General features: G+C 38.7%; 1 protein-coding gene across 1 annotated transcript in view; it reads right to left on the bottom strand.

The window, feature by feature from the left end:
* Positions 1-15,088, bottom strand: part of LOC108896011 (sodium/potassium/calcium exchanger 3) — an 82,112-nt gene that overhangs the window by 15,659 nt on the left and 51,365 nt on the right. The window lies entirely within an intron of this gene.

The following is a 15,088-nucleotide window of genomic DNA, read 5'->3' on the forward strand; positions in this document are numbered from 1 at the left end:
CATAAATACACATCAAAATACACATCAAACTGAATTTAATATTCAGTAAGGAGGCAGAGGTATGAATTAACAGAATAGCTCTACAGCAGGACCTGTCACTCTGCTATAAGGAACAACGAAAGATCTGAATAGTAGTTAAAAGATACAGCCATATTTTGGTGTGGTGACCAACAGCACCCTCACATTTTTCTTCCTACTCAATGCATGTAAGCAGAGAAAAAATATTTGTTCTTGGAGGCAGACATCTGTAAAGACATTCCTGGTTTTGATAGTTGTGGAATCATTGAGATTTATGTGAAAACATTTTCAGAATTATAATCTTAATCTTACTTTTCTCTGTGAGGTTGTGTTGGAATCATCAAACCCTATTAACCGCAAAAAGTTGTTTTATACTTTGTTTCACTTGTGAATGCCAGCACAAGAGGTGCTTGTTTCTGAGATATGAAAATATCATATGGCAACCTGTTCTGCTATATTTGTCAAAAAGTTTCATTCACAAAAACATCACCCAGGAGTAGAAAGAACTTCACCCTGCAGAGCTTCAAGTCCTGCTGTCAGATATCAGCAGCAAAAGGAACTCATTAAATACACAGTCACAGTGGTGACCATTTCCAACACCTTATATTATATTGTAGAGCCATGCTGTGACATTAATGAAGACAGGATGGTTTGATACAAAGTTTGGTGCCAAAAAAACTCCATCTTGCTGAAGTAACTCAATCCAAGACTAAGCCACAGCCTATCTGAGTATTGCTGACTTCCCATTATGGCCACAATTTACCATCCTCCTCATGTCACAAAGCATAAGTCATGTCCCCAGTCACCAGGTCCACCTACACAGTCATGAGCACCTCTGTTCACAAAATATACTTTAGTATATACAGTATATATCTATCTGTATCTGTATCTCTCTCTCTCTCGATAGATGCACCTTGACAGTTAAGGAGGGACATCTAATTTCTCTACAAAACATGTTTCTGTGAATCCTCTCTTCTTGCATCTTATGCAGGAGTGATGAAGATACAAGCAAAAGACACAAGTGAAGCAAACGTGTCTGAAATTAAGGGAAGGGGGATGTACCCTGTCACCATGTGAAATTTGGGGATTTGGGGATTTTGGTGTGCTACTGGGCCCTGTTACAAAATCAGGCAGGAACTGCACTTCTTTGCTGTTTATACAAGTCAACAATGTAGGAAAGAGCTGGGCATCACTGCAGACTTCAATTTACACTGGATTTCTTTATCGGCTATTACATTTCAGAACCAGAACAGATTCTGATGTTTTTACTCCTGATGGATTACATTACAGCTCTCTTGACATGGGAGCCAAACCTGCATTTTTAGGCATTTAAATATGATTATTTGGAATGACTGGAGTTCAATATATACATAAGACTTTGAATCCAGCAGTCCACACATGCTCAGAGTGAGCGATCACTTTGACATCACTCTATCCCAGCACCCCTGACCCAACAGAGGTAACACCATTAATATGTCACTGTCTTAGCAGCCAATCACAACATACCAAAATATGCCACATATTTATTCACAGCCATCATGTGTGTTTCCTGTTTCATATGAGCCTGCATACAAGTATCCAAGCTAAAAATAGCCTCAGCCCAGTTTGACTGTGTGTATTTAGCTTGCTGTGTGTGTACTATCTGTGTGTATTTACCCGCTGTATGTCTGTGCGCTGTGTGTGTTTGTGCATGGTCTTGTGTAACGTGGAGGCAACCCAATGTGCAGTGACATTCTCTCTCTCAACAGCCAAGAGCCTGTGAGTCAGGCAGCTTCAGCCTGCCCTGTGTGCCCCAAACACAACACTAGCCTATCTGCTCATAGGAACTGACAGCAGCACGGAGGGGTGGGGTGGGGGTGGGGGTGGGGGTTGTCCGACGTGATGTGGAGCTGCCATTGAAAAAAAAATTTAAATCAGGAGTAATTCATGGATAACTAGCAGAAAGGGAAGGTTAGAGGTGGGAATGAAAAGGCATGACCTTTACCTCATATTCTGTCTTTTATGGTCAAAGGTGTACTAAGCACCTGCACCTGCATCAGTCATGAACTGATGTGGACATGTTGACAGTTGATCATCATAAACCATCACAACCACAAAAAAATGAGAAAACCACTCTATTTACAATTCAATATAAATCCAATTTCTGTCTGTATTTTCTAGAAATTCATGTGAGAGACTGGTTCTAGACAAAATAGTGAATTAAATGTCTGAAACATTAAGGTACACAATCAAGAATTGCCACAAAGCAGACTGGCTGATTGACTGGGGCCAAGAACCACCCCATGCAAAGCAGAGGTGGTTCAGTTCCACAGAATGTAGTGCAATCATGAATACAAGGGCATATAGTGAGAGGAATAGTGGGACTAAGTTACCAAGGTACCAACATGGGGAGTGCCCTCAATTAGAGTCAAATGAGTAAATTTAGTGAAATGGAGCGTTAGACTGACTGGGGAATTGGTACAGTGTCAGCAGTAATGTGGGTATTGCACCAACTGCTGTGGTGAAGAGGGAGTTCAACTATGTTCCAAACCTCACCTTTGTCATGACCTTTGGATGGTGAATGTTGAAAATGGACATTTTTTGGTTGTCTGTCCAAAACAAGATTAAGAAAGTATTTGGGTTAGATATACCTCTAAATCCACATTATTTTGAACTGTGATTAGACTCCAATTATGAATGCAGACACATTCTTAGAATCACTTTGTGTTCTGCATGTCTCACAATATTACAGAAATGTTGACAAAGAGCCCCCTGAAATTTCAGTGTGATATGAACAAAATGTCAATTTTGCCAATGGATAGACTATCACATGTACTATGAGATACTCCTGAGGACTTAGTGAAGGACTGGTCCTCAGTATCAATACACCAGACAGAGGATTGGCTAAGAGTAATAAGTATGGAAGTAACAAATATAACAGTACATACAATCCAAATATTGTAAACTCACCTACTTGTGACTTTTGCTATTGTTTACTTTCCCTTCTCTTTTTTGTGTTTGTGCTTATAATTTTCATTGAATTTTCAATTCACTTTGTATTGTATGACTTGACTTTTGTTGAAAAAGAGAAGAAGTGTAATAACTGGAATATGGCAGCTGGAGGTCTGTAGAAAGCACTGATGTTCTACACTCTGGTAAAGATAAAAGTGAATACATGCTTCAACATTCTCAACACCTCCTCTACTACAGTGACCAGCGACTGGTTTCCAGTGGACATTGGTATAAACTTCTATTTCCTAAAGAATAAAATACATGAAAATCATACTCTTATCAGGAAAGCTTTTGTATCATTTTGCCCAGATAGCAATAATAATAATAATAATAATAATATTATTATTATTATTATTATTATTATTATTATTACAGCATCAGCTGAATACCTCACCATACCCTCACAGCCAAACTCCTGTGCCAAGATCAGTGCTACACAAACTAACACACAACATGGGAAAAAACAGAGCTATTGCATGCTGCTGCCAATGAAACATGCAGGGAAGAAAACAATTACATTCAGTCTCTGTATTATCGCACACTGGACACATATTGTATGAGACACCGCTTTACCCAACTCCAAAGCCCCAAGATAATGACAACAACAGCCTCAGTCTGTCTGGTTCTTTTAGAGCATCTTTGATGATGATGGTATCTGTGTTTTCAATTCACAGATTGGAGGCACACTGAACCTGGCCAGTGCAGGCATGAACACAGACCGACTCTATTGCTATCAGAAATGTGTGTCCATTAGTGTGTGCATATGTGTGTTTTCTCTTTCCTTTTACCGCAGCCTGGCACTGATACAGACACTTCCTGAGGGAAGAACAGGCAACATACTGTGGAATAACCACTATTCAAACACACAGACAAACACATACAGCGGTGTAGTTCTGGTGGACATGCCAAATTTGTTTCCAATCTTGTATTCTCTTCATATCTTGTCTTATCTGATTCTCTCTATACCAGAAATTATGAGTGTTATTTTTAAATTGAATCTGAAGTTGTCACAGAGAAACACTGATATGTCTGTAACTTAAGGTGTAGCCACTACCTGAACGGGAATCTGCTTGTGTTTCTACCAGTTTCTGATTTAGTTCAAAATTCTGAGAATTTTAGACTTTTTAATTTGGCAGAGGTCTTGAGAAGCTTCTTGTATTAATGTGTAGATTATATAAGTATAATATTAATACAATATGTAAGAAATTTGATTTGTCTCGTCAAACTTCATTCTTTCTACTGATTTCAGTTGCATGTCATGTGTACATGACACGTGCATGTGTGTCATATGTTGTCCTGCATTCTGCCACGACAGATAAAAGCTTCTGCTAAGTGCTTGATATGCAATGTCAAAAGGCTTTCTCCTCATGTCAAAACAATCAGTTATATATGAGCATATGACAGATTTAGGATTAAACAAACTCATATGGTGGCTAACAGAACAGCTTGACATCAGTACTGCAATGATGCCATCCTCTCATACTGCACTAATCTTGTTAGATATTCTGTGAAGAAATGAATGTCAAACAGTGAGTGAGACAACTGTTGCATAATGTCTGGATTTGGAAAAAGTTAAGAAAAATCTATATGATTTTCCAAAGCTGCTGCATAAAGCTGTTTATGGACATGTATAATCTGAGTTAGTTGGTATTTTGTTGGTTTACAACCAGTCTGCGGTAAAGGAGTAAAAGAGCAGGAAGAAAATAGGGATGGATAGACTGATATTGGTCTGTATTTAAGCAATAGAGTCCTTAGTGACCTAAGCTGTCCAGAGCAGCCCAGGACAATGGTTGAACTTAAAAATGTCAAAATGAATATAAAATCATTTCAGTTTTTAGTCAACAAGACACAAAGATGTAAGACTGCATCCAATTTCTCCCTTTCCTTTCACACGAGAGCATCAAATGTACCAACAGTTAAACAGTTTGTTTTTAATTTAGTTTTTATCAGTTTAAATGTTTGAAACTTTTAATGTTATTAGGCATTTATGGCTGCATCATTTGTATCAATTTTATTATTTTTTATTTATTTTTTATTTTATTATAATTATATTATCAGTTCATGTTCAGTGAATAACCTTAAATGGTACAAAGGTCAGCAGTAAACTAGTCAAGATAAATAAAAAAAAAATTTTAGATCAAGAAAAACTGAAAAATTATGTACATGTCATTGAAAACAGATTTTTTTCATGGATTAAGAAATTGGATTTCCTGCAAGAATGGAAGTAAATCAAACCTTGAAAGTTAATGCAAACAATATAATAATAATCTACAGATGTCTCGACTGTTGTTGATGACTTACAAAGCCTCTGTCTGTATAGTGTTGTGTTACTGCACCTTCTGATGCATTAGGACAATACTGCACTGCAGGAAATAAACCTGTATATTGAGATTATGATGATTAAGGAGAGAAAGAGGCAGATTTATCAGGGGATCAGAAAGAGCTGATTTATCAGAGGTTCATCCTACAACAAGATAATGAGCCAAAACAAGAGAAGAAGAACAGACAGACAGTAACAGTCTCCAGACTTAAACTGGACAGAAGGTGAAAGCAAAGCCACACATTTCTTCAACTTCCTCAACAGTGTTGGGACAAACTTTCCAAACTAACATTTCCATCATAGAAAGAAGGTCACGAATCTTCTGGATGAGTCAGAATCAAAGTCAGACCAGAATTTGTGGTCTTTTGAGATCAGAGACTGAACTGATACACAATAGAAGCACACTTTGCATACAGTGCTAGGTACCTAATGTCACTCACCAATTTTTGTCACTTGGGGACAGCACAGCAGGCTGTTCACACAACACTGACTTATTAAATTATGGCTAATGTGTCAGCAAACAGTTGCCTGGTTACATATTCAGGAGATACAGGGCAAAATAAGCATTTATTTGGGGTCATGCGTTTGTCCACTCCATGAATTAACATTCAATACTTACTCTCTTTTTAGGTAGTCTCATTAGCTGCTAAATGCTCCACTATGTCCAACAGCTAGCTTCTAACTGTGTTTGTCTGCTGTTTGGTGCTGAGCAGGTAGCGGACAGTTGATTAATCAGAGATTCTTCACAGAAAACAATTTCTTGCTACATGATGCTAAAGAGGGTGGTGATACTGAAGAAGTTAATGGGCCTGCAACATAACACATGGTCATTGGAGACATTTTGTATGGGAATATTTCTTTATCTAGTTTTGCAAAAAGGTTCTGCCATGTTGGAATCTGTCTTGCTGCAAATTTATATCCAACTACCAGCTGTGTCGACCAGTTCAGAGTCAGGTGAGATGGAATGAAATTAATATGGTTTTCTGATTTCATCAGCTTGACAGTTTAACTTGACAGTTTAAGCCCAGAAGAGGACGGGTTCACCAAAGGTTTGACATTTTTTGAGAGGCTCATACATATAGTTTTGATATACCTGGTCCACAATAACCAACAAGGGCTTTTTCTCTCTGAATGCCTGAACAGATACCACTAGATAAAATGTGAGGGTTTTTTTTTTTTTTTTTTATTGAACCAATCATTTGAAATATTTATGCTTTTAAAAAAATATTTTCTCATCTCCACATTTACTCACTCAATGAAAGTGATGCCAACTCTCAATTTTTAGAACACATGGCTTAAGTATGAAATATTTATGAAACTGAATACTGTAAATAATGTGTAATAAATCATTCCTGAAATTTTAGTCATTTATGAGAATGATACAAATGTGAGGCAAAGCTTTAGCCACACACGCACAATTACACACACATGGTCGGATGTAAAATCCCCAAGCTGTGTGAGATCAATGTGGATTGACCCAAGCAGAGATGGATGGCTCACTACTCCGGGGGCAGAGAAACAACAGTTGACTCCCCCATCCCCAACCCAGGCCGCTGCCACCCCCAACACTTACATAATACCACAAGCGTTACATAAGAGCTCTATGGCTCCAGTAGAGACAGAGACACACAGAAAGAGAGAGAGAATCCTCCAAATCCTATACATCATTAAAGGGATCTGAGGACGCCGCTGTGTTTTAAGCAGCAGCAGAAAAGACACCACTTTATGCAGATGACAGATGGCTTTTCCTCCATCTATGACAAAACATGCTTAGCATCTGTTACGATCAGATAAGAGCTACACACACATAATACATGCAGTGTGTTGAGGGAGAATGTTGTCAGATACAAATAGCAAATGCAAAATCCCTTCTGTCAATGGAGAACCATGTATCTCTAAAGTGCTGACTCTGCACACCCAAACAGGTGCTCTGCATCCAGGTTGTCCAGGTTGAAGAAGGCAGTCACCAAATCTAACGACTCAATAATAAAACTGCAGGTCATTACTACAAGCTCCATTACTACAGCATTACAATAATCCAGAGAACCTATTGTAGGATAAATAACTTCCTATCCTTTGCAATTTTCAACAGTGCATTTGACCACTCTTAGATGAATGGGGCAACATTCAGGGCTGTAAACAGGATTTCACAAATACTGAAGTCATGGGTCCAATTCCCAGAGGAGAACAACTACAGATTTTTTGAGACACCAAAGAAAAATTCTATGTGTATCCACACACCAACAGTTGTGGTTTCAGTTCATCCATTATTAATCATTTGTGCAGTGTTTCCAGCTACATTGTGTTATGTCAGATATATCTGTAAGCACAGGGTTTACTGTTTAACTGTCTTTGTACAGGTATATCCATCCATCCATTCGTTGTCTACACAAATCGCCAGTCTATCGCAGGGCCATATAGAGACAAACAACCATTCACACTCACATCACATTCACACCTTCTGGCAATTTAGAGACACCAGTTAACCTGCATGTCTTTGGACTGTGGGAGGAAGCTGGAGAACCCAGAGAGAACCCACACAGGCCCAGGGAGAACATGCAAACTCCACAGAGACTAACCGTTGCCTGTACAGGCACGATATTGTACCAAACCTAGCAACCTTACTGTGAGGAAAATACTCTGGGAAGCTGTTGCTGCAATCCTTCTATGGTCTCCTGGCTCCAGTTCTGTTCTCAACACACTGGTACTGGTACACTGGTATTGATCTAATCATTTCATTCTCACAAAGAAAACAAATAAATATGTATTTGTTTATTTCCCAGAAACACTTACCTGTATTTTTTTCATGGAGGGAGTCCATTGTACCACGTTATGGTCTAAATGGTTTTTGAAAAGCTCTCTACAGCTGGTGGAGAATAACAAGTCCCTTTGATTTTAACTTCAATTTATTACCTCTGATTTTAAGATATTTTGTCTAAAAGATATCAGATCTTGACCTCAAAACCCAACATATTTAATATGTGTGTAATCACAAACCCCCTAAATTAGAGACATTATAAAGGGCATGATCTCATTGTCCCCAGTTTTAGTCAGGACCCTGGTGACTTTTTTGGCAGAAAACAACATCATCAACATTGATTGGGCATCTAGAGAAAAAACAAAACAATCATACATAATGCTAGATATGCCTCAATAAAGTTTTTTTTTTTCACAACAGTAATTCAATAATTCTGGAAAACACATTCCCATAACACAAGAAACAACAGGAATCAAAAATCTCATGCTCATAATCCCTCTACTTCTACTTTACACTGATCAACTGACAAAAGCCACCCCCACCACCACCACCACTCACACACACACACACACACACACACATGCAACAGTTGACAACACAACTGCCTTTTAGTTCAGTGTTTAATGCAAACTATTGTTGTCTCATTAATTTATTCTCTGAACTGAGGAGCTTAAGATGGACACAGTCAGCACACCATATACATGTCCACAGCAACAGGTACCAGACCAGCGAGAAATATAATGTAAGTTTCAAATGTTCAACCCTGTGCTTTACGCCTGATAGTGGTTAACAGTTTAGTGCATAAGAAAGTATACAGCTACACACACATACACAAACACAAATGGCAGCATGTGGTTGCATTTATTTTCTGCCACAAGTGCTCACAAGTAGGTGGGTGGTATTACCTAACACGTCGGACATTCGTCAGTGGGAAAAGTGTAGAAATTAGAGGAAAACGAGGGGGAAGCACGTAGACAGGTTGACTCTATTTACAACATTTTCCTGTAAATCACTCACTAACATCAGTGTTGAATAAATACAAATAAACATGTCTTCATAATGACTCTTAATGTCTGCAGCAAAAATGTGCTGAACAAAAGAATTTACAGAAATCACTTCACACAAAAAGGAAACAGTAAAACGGAAAAACAAAGGCAAAGCAACGAGAAGAAAATGGGAAGACCAGAGAAGGAGAAAGGCAGATCAGACAAACAGTCCAGGTTGAGCTGCTGTCCACTTTACTGCTCTATAGTTTCTGCAGCCCCAGGCCACAATTAGCTCCAGAGGTGGCTCAGTGAGCCAGGTGGCTTAGCTGGGCAACTAAACCCCCATACTGCCCTGCTCCTTAGTTTTGAAAAACTAAAAAACTAAATTCAGCTCTTTGTTGTGGCTGTTCAACAAAGTTAACTTTAAATAACTGTGGCCTATCTTACACTGAGGAATTTAGATTTCACATAAAACTATTCATGTTTGTACTGTCACTTTTTTTAGATCAAATAAATGTACTTTCAATCAGAATTCCAGCTTATTATCTTGCGTTTTTGGATTTTTGAGCTCTAGAAAAACAGCAACATTGCTACAATAAACTTGAAAAACACAGGTGATCAGAGGTTTGGGGTTCAATTGTGTTTTATCAAATCTAAATCTAGCATTAAAATGTACATTTTTTATTGCAGTAAGCTTATACGATTTTTAAAATGAGTTTTAAAATACTAAAATACTAAAGCAATTTATTTTTCACATGCTGCTTGCTCCAAATACTGGGGGTCCCAGGTCAGATTTCAACTACTGAAACTGATATGACACAATAAGCTGTTTCACAGCCCACTTCAGATTGTAGTGGTGTTTCTTTTACTTAAAACCAATCTTCAGCTGAGTACAGACAACAGCTTTAAGAGTTGAGTAAAACTGATCATGGCCACTGTAAACTCACAGTACATGTAACCTGCTGTATGTGTTACGTTTGTCCTGTTCTTTTACCATTAGTTTTAACTTTATCTAGTGCCTTTGATTTTGATTAATTTCTTGTTTCCCTTTATCTGTCCTACTTTGTGAAGCACATTGTAACAGTTGTCCTGAAATGTGCTATATAGATAAAGTTACCATTATTATTATTACACTTCCAAACCACCAGAAAAATCAATTAATGCTGATTTGAGTGATCTACCAAAGGTGGTGTCATTGGATGAAATGACACCAGTTTGGTAGCTGAATGGTTTGTTTGTTGCTATTTGCTGGTAGAAAAGAGTGATTAGAGACACAGGTTTCGGCAGCAGCTTCATTAGCCTCTACTACACTGTAAAAAAAAAAAAGAAAGAAAAAAAAGTAGGTAAAAGCTTAACAAGAAAGTCAGTCTGTAAATTGTGATGGATGAATTTCCATGGAACAAACTGGGTAACAGTAAGCACCTTCAAACTTGAAACTCTGAAATCACTTTTTAGTGATACTTAGTGCCACACTCTCAGCAGTTGACCTTACATGCACAATGCATACAGCTAGCCTTTGGTCCACATTCCTTCTTCACATCTTTTCCTCATGTAAATCAGTGAAACCCAGCCTGAACCCATATGAGATCAAAACATGACTCAGGTTTCATAGTGCCCTGCCATGACACATTAGTGATTAATCACATTCGTCTCCACAATGACAACTTCACCACTGTGACAGGCTTTTAACAAGCTCTGGCCAGTAATATGCTTTCTCCCTCTCTGTGTGTACACTCTGCCTCACCCCCTCATCATACTTCCAACTTGTAGAGCTGACTGAAGTGACACCTTGGTTGTGAGAGGAAAAAGAAGGGAGGGGGGAGGTTCAAACCACATTGCACAGAAAAATGGTGTCAACGCTGGCTAAACAGGCATAAACAGGAACATGTAAGAAAGACACAAAAAAGAAAAACCACAGAGGGATGGAAGGAGTGAATGTATCTGTGTATAGAGGCGAGTATGTATCCATTTGCTGGAAATGAATGACAGCAAGAACTGCTTTTTGTTGCAGATGGAGAAAACTACACAAGTTGTTGGTTTTGTGTGTGTGCTACTTCCCAGCTAAAGGTTACATGGTAATACTGGCATTTAATCGGTGAAGCAGCAAACGTGGGCAGCAAGAAATCAGATTTTGACCTGTGTTGACCTGAGACTCATACAACATCTAAAAATTAATATAATCTTTTCTCAATGTCTCACCTGTGGATGAAGGAGTGTGCATGATATCTATCCAGTTCAGGTCTCTGCCCCTGTGCTGAAGCAATAACATTATGCCCTTAAGTTGAGTTAATACTGTCACTTTCATAGCTGTTTTGCTGCTTTATATCTCAAAGCAATGGAATTCACAGATTATGTCTCCTGTTGCCATATCGTATGACAGTCAACATGGATTTAGGCATCTAGTAACATATTGTTTAAAAAAGTATTCAAGAGTTAGGGTTAGACCCTGGACAGATCACCAGTCAATCTCAGGGCTGACATATAGAGACAAACAACCATTCACACTCACACCTACTGACAATTTAGAGTCAGCAGTTAACCTGCATGTCTTTGGACTGTGGGAGGAAGCTGGAGAACCTGGAGAGAACCCACACAGGCTCAGGGAGAACATGCAAACTCCACACAGAGCACAGTGCTAACACCTGCACCAGCATGCTTGCCTGGAAAAAGATCATTGTATATGTTAAACCTGCAGTGCGGATCTTTTATCTCCCCCTTCTGACAGTGAGAGTAATTACACAAACACTGTCAAAATAGTACAGAGAAATTTCCACAATTCCAAGACAATAATCCATTATTTAGGTAGAGTACATGTAATAGCTACATAGCCTAGTCCAAATTTTTCACAAATACCAACTTTTCCAGAGCAGTAAAACAACATCTGTGTCTGCCCTCAGTCCCTTCTCTTCTTTCAGCACACTCCAATGAGGAAAAGATGAGGACTGTCCTCGGCTCAGCCTGAACAGTATTGGGATAAGAGGTTAACTACCCCAGCTTGGACCTAAGAGAGTGATCAAGAGAAATGCAATGTCTGTCCACTTTGATTATGTGCCAGGTCTAAAGTATTACTTCGTTGGTTATGACTTTGTCTACTTGTTGGATCAAAAAAATGGATGGGCACATCTATTGGCTGACGTGGTGGCTGAGAGAGCTTAATCTTAATTAAAGAAAACACATGCAAATAGACTAAATACAAGCAAATTAAGAAATTGTCTGTTAATGTGGTTGTGCTGTGTGTATTTATAGCATGGGTTGTCAGACTGATGAAGATGTCTTCTTAATTTGCTTGTATTTTGCGCATTAATGTGTGTTTTGTTGAATCGCAGTGCGTGTGTGTTGCGGAGCTATCTCAATCACCATGCACATCAGATGATACACACACGCACATGTAGGTAGGTTGCATCTGTTAATGTAATGTTGCCATGGAGCTATATTTCAACAGTGCTCTACAGCAAAACACTGCCTCTCTCTGCTGCTACACACAGCACAGGAAACATGACACAACTGTGTGTGTGTGTGTGTGTGTCTGTGTATATGTGAGGGGCAATGGAGGGATGGTGGATGAGCTCCTGTACAAAATGTGTTGATTAACCAATGTGAGTGATGCAGAGGAAAAGTGAGAGGGAGAAGAGATAGAACAATATGACGATAATACAAGTGTAAAGCTGTGGTGACTGTGAGGACTTCTTACTGCATTTACACATAGATATTCCACAAACAGCGTGCATGTGTGGTCACTAACTGTTACTATATATGTGACAGTGTGCCAAACTACAGTCCCCAGGCAGGAAGGAAACATGAAAAAAAGCTGACTAAGTGTTGCTAGTGAACATGGATATGTTTTCTTTACTAACCATGGTTTTAATATGAGGCATCTGTGATCTCTGACCCCTTGAGAACCTCTGAAACTTTGGATATCCAACATATGCATGTGACTGTCCAACCCAAGTCTTATTCCCACAATGGAAAAGGAGCAGCGCAGAGTGTGCAGCTGGTGTTAAATGTCTCACTCAGAGGTACTTAGGAGAGTGTTAAATGTGTATTTTATTATCAGACAACTCAGCAACTGCATTTTCTGTCTCTGAAGAGCAGTTCTTAGTGGAGAAGACATCACTGAGCATGCTCCAGGACATAGCTGTGTTTACATCACTGTAAAGAATAACCTACACTTGCCATGTTAAAAGTAATAAAGAAATACACAGATACAATGGTATGTGTATATTTCCTAATCCTATTGCACAGAATAAGCTTCATAAACAATACTTGCTGACAGGATCAATTCATTGTAGCTCTCAGTCTATTCATGGGCATTGGCAGTCATGCTGTTTGGTGTTAAACGGGTAGCTCACTGCTGCTGCTGGAAATAAGGTTCATGAGAGAAAAGGGAACCAAAACAGTACAAAACAGTAAAGTTGCTGGACAGAAAAAGTTTTTAATGATGAAATTATAACGTACAATTTGATCCAGTGTTAAGCATTGATTGGTACTGCTTTGACCTTAATCACAACATTTTAAGAAATATGGCAATTAACTTAAAAGCTTTACAGCTACACCAGACTCATCTATGTTTGTCACCATCTTTGTGGCCATTGTTCTGTTGCTACTACTTCTAAGCCCTGCCTAGTCAGAACAAGCCATCACCAGAACCTATGTATAGGTATACACATTTTCACAATACATTTTTTTGATCTTGGTAATATTTTAACTGGAGGAAGGATCATTATTATCAGCAAAACAAACAAAAAAAAAAGCTAGCTGAACAAACTGTAGCGGCAGCTCAGCCCAATGATTTTTAATTGAAACTACTTTATTAAGTGCTTTTAACACTTGGTCCATTCATTGTGGAGAGGAGGAGACTTCTGCTCATAATTCAGCTCCTGGTAAAAACCTCCTGAATAACTGACACTGAAGGAATCTTAACCAGGAGAAGCTGACTACAATTATGGCAACAGTGATGGAGACAAAAACAAAAAAATGTTATTAAAATACATCTTTTGTTATTGTTTTGATTGGGAGACCCCTAGTGGCAGAAATTACATACTGTGCATAATTATGTCTGTATAATTACAGTCAAGTTTAGTAAGTAAAGTTTATTTGTATAGCACTTTTCAAGACAGAGCAGTCACAAAGTGCTTTATAGTAGGAACATTTAAAAACCACACCATAAAAACATAAAAGGAGACATAAATAGGCAAACATAATAAACATACACACAAGGCACTACTCAAATGCTTGTCTAAACAAATCTGTTTTTCAGATGCCACCGAGTCAACAGTGCAAAGTGTGGGTGGCAGGTTGTTCCACAGCTTAGGAGCTAAAATTTGGAAGGCAGAGTCACTTAGGCAATATTAACCGAGAAGGTGTGCTTTAATGTCATTTGAGCCTGACAGTGATGCGGTCAGGACCTAGGCACTGGAACACAGTCAGTCACGTCAGTGGACTCCTATGTGTAATGGAACCGAGTTTACCACTACAGCAAATAATCAGACCCTTAGTAATGACCTAGCAACAAAAATGATTTTCTAGTCCCAGATGAGTGAACTCTGAGCTAATGGTAATGCTTTATTGCGGTCTCAGAATTTTCCGAATTAAATCAATAGCCTACTGCACAAATAAATGCTTACTTTTATCAACCACGTTGTAACAAAGATGCTTTTTACTCACACAGATGTAGCTTCTGCAACTGCAAACTTTGCATGAATTTTAAGTTATAGTGCCTCCACCGACACACCTCATGGAGAAAGCTGAGGCACTTGCTCCGAGGTCCGCAAACATCATTGAGGTGCTCAGATGACGTTAACACACACCCTCGAGTGTAACATTGCAATTATACAACTATTACCAACAAAATAAAATATATATGGCGGAGTAATATTTTTAGTGATGAGTAAGGCGTGCTGTCATGCTGATTTGAGCACATTCTAAATGTCTTGTTGACCAATCAGACGGCTTGGGCGGAACTACTTGTTGTATAACCTTAGTTTTCAGATGGATATGTGGAATCATAAGAAGACC

Source organism: Lates calcarifer, linkage group LG16_LG22, assembly GCF_001640805.2.
Source record: "Lates calcarifer isolate ASB-BC8 linkage group LG16_LG22, TLL_Latcal_v3, whole genome shotgun sequence".
Lineage (NCBI taxonomy): Eukaryota > Metazoa > Chordata > Actinopteri > Centropomidae > Lates > Lates calcarifer.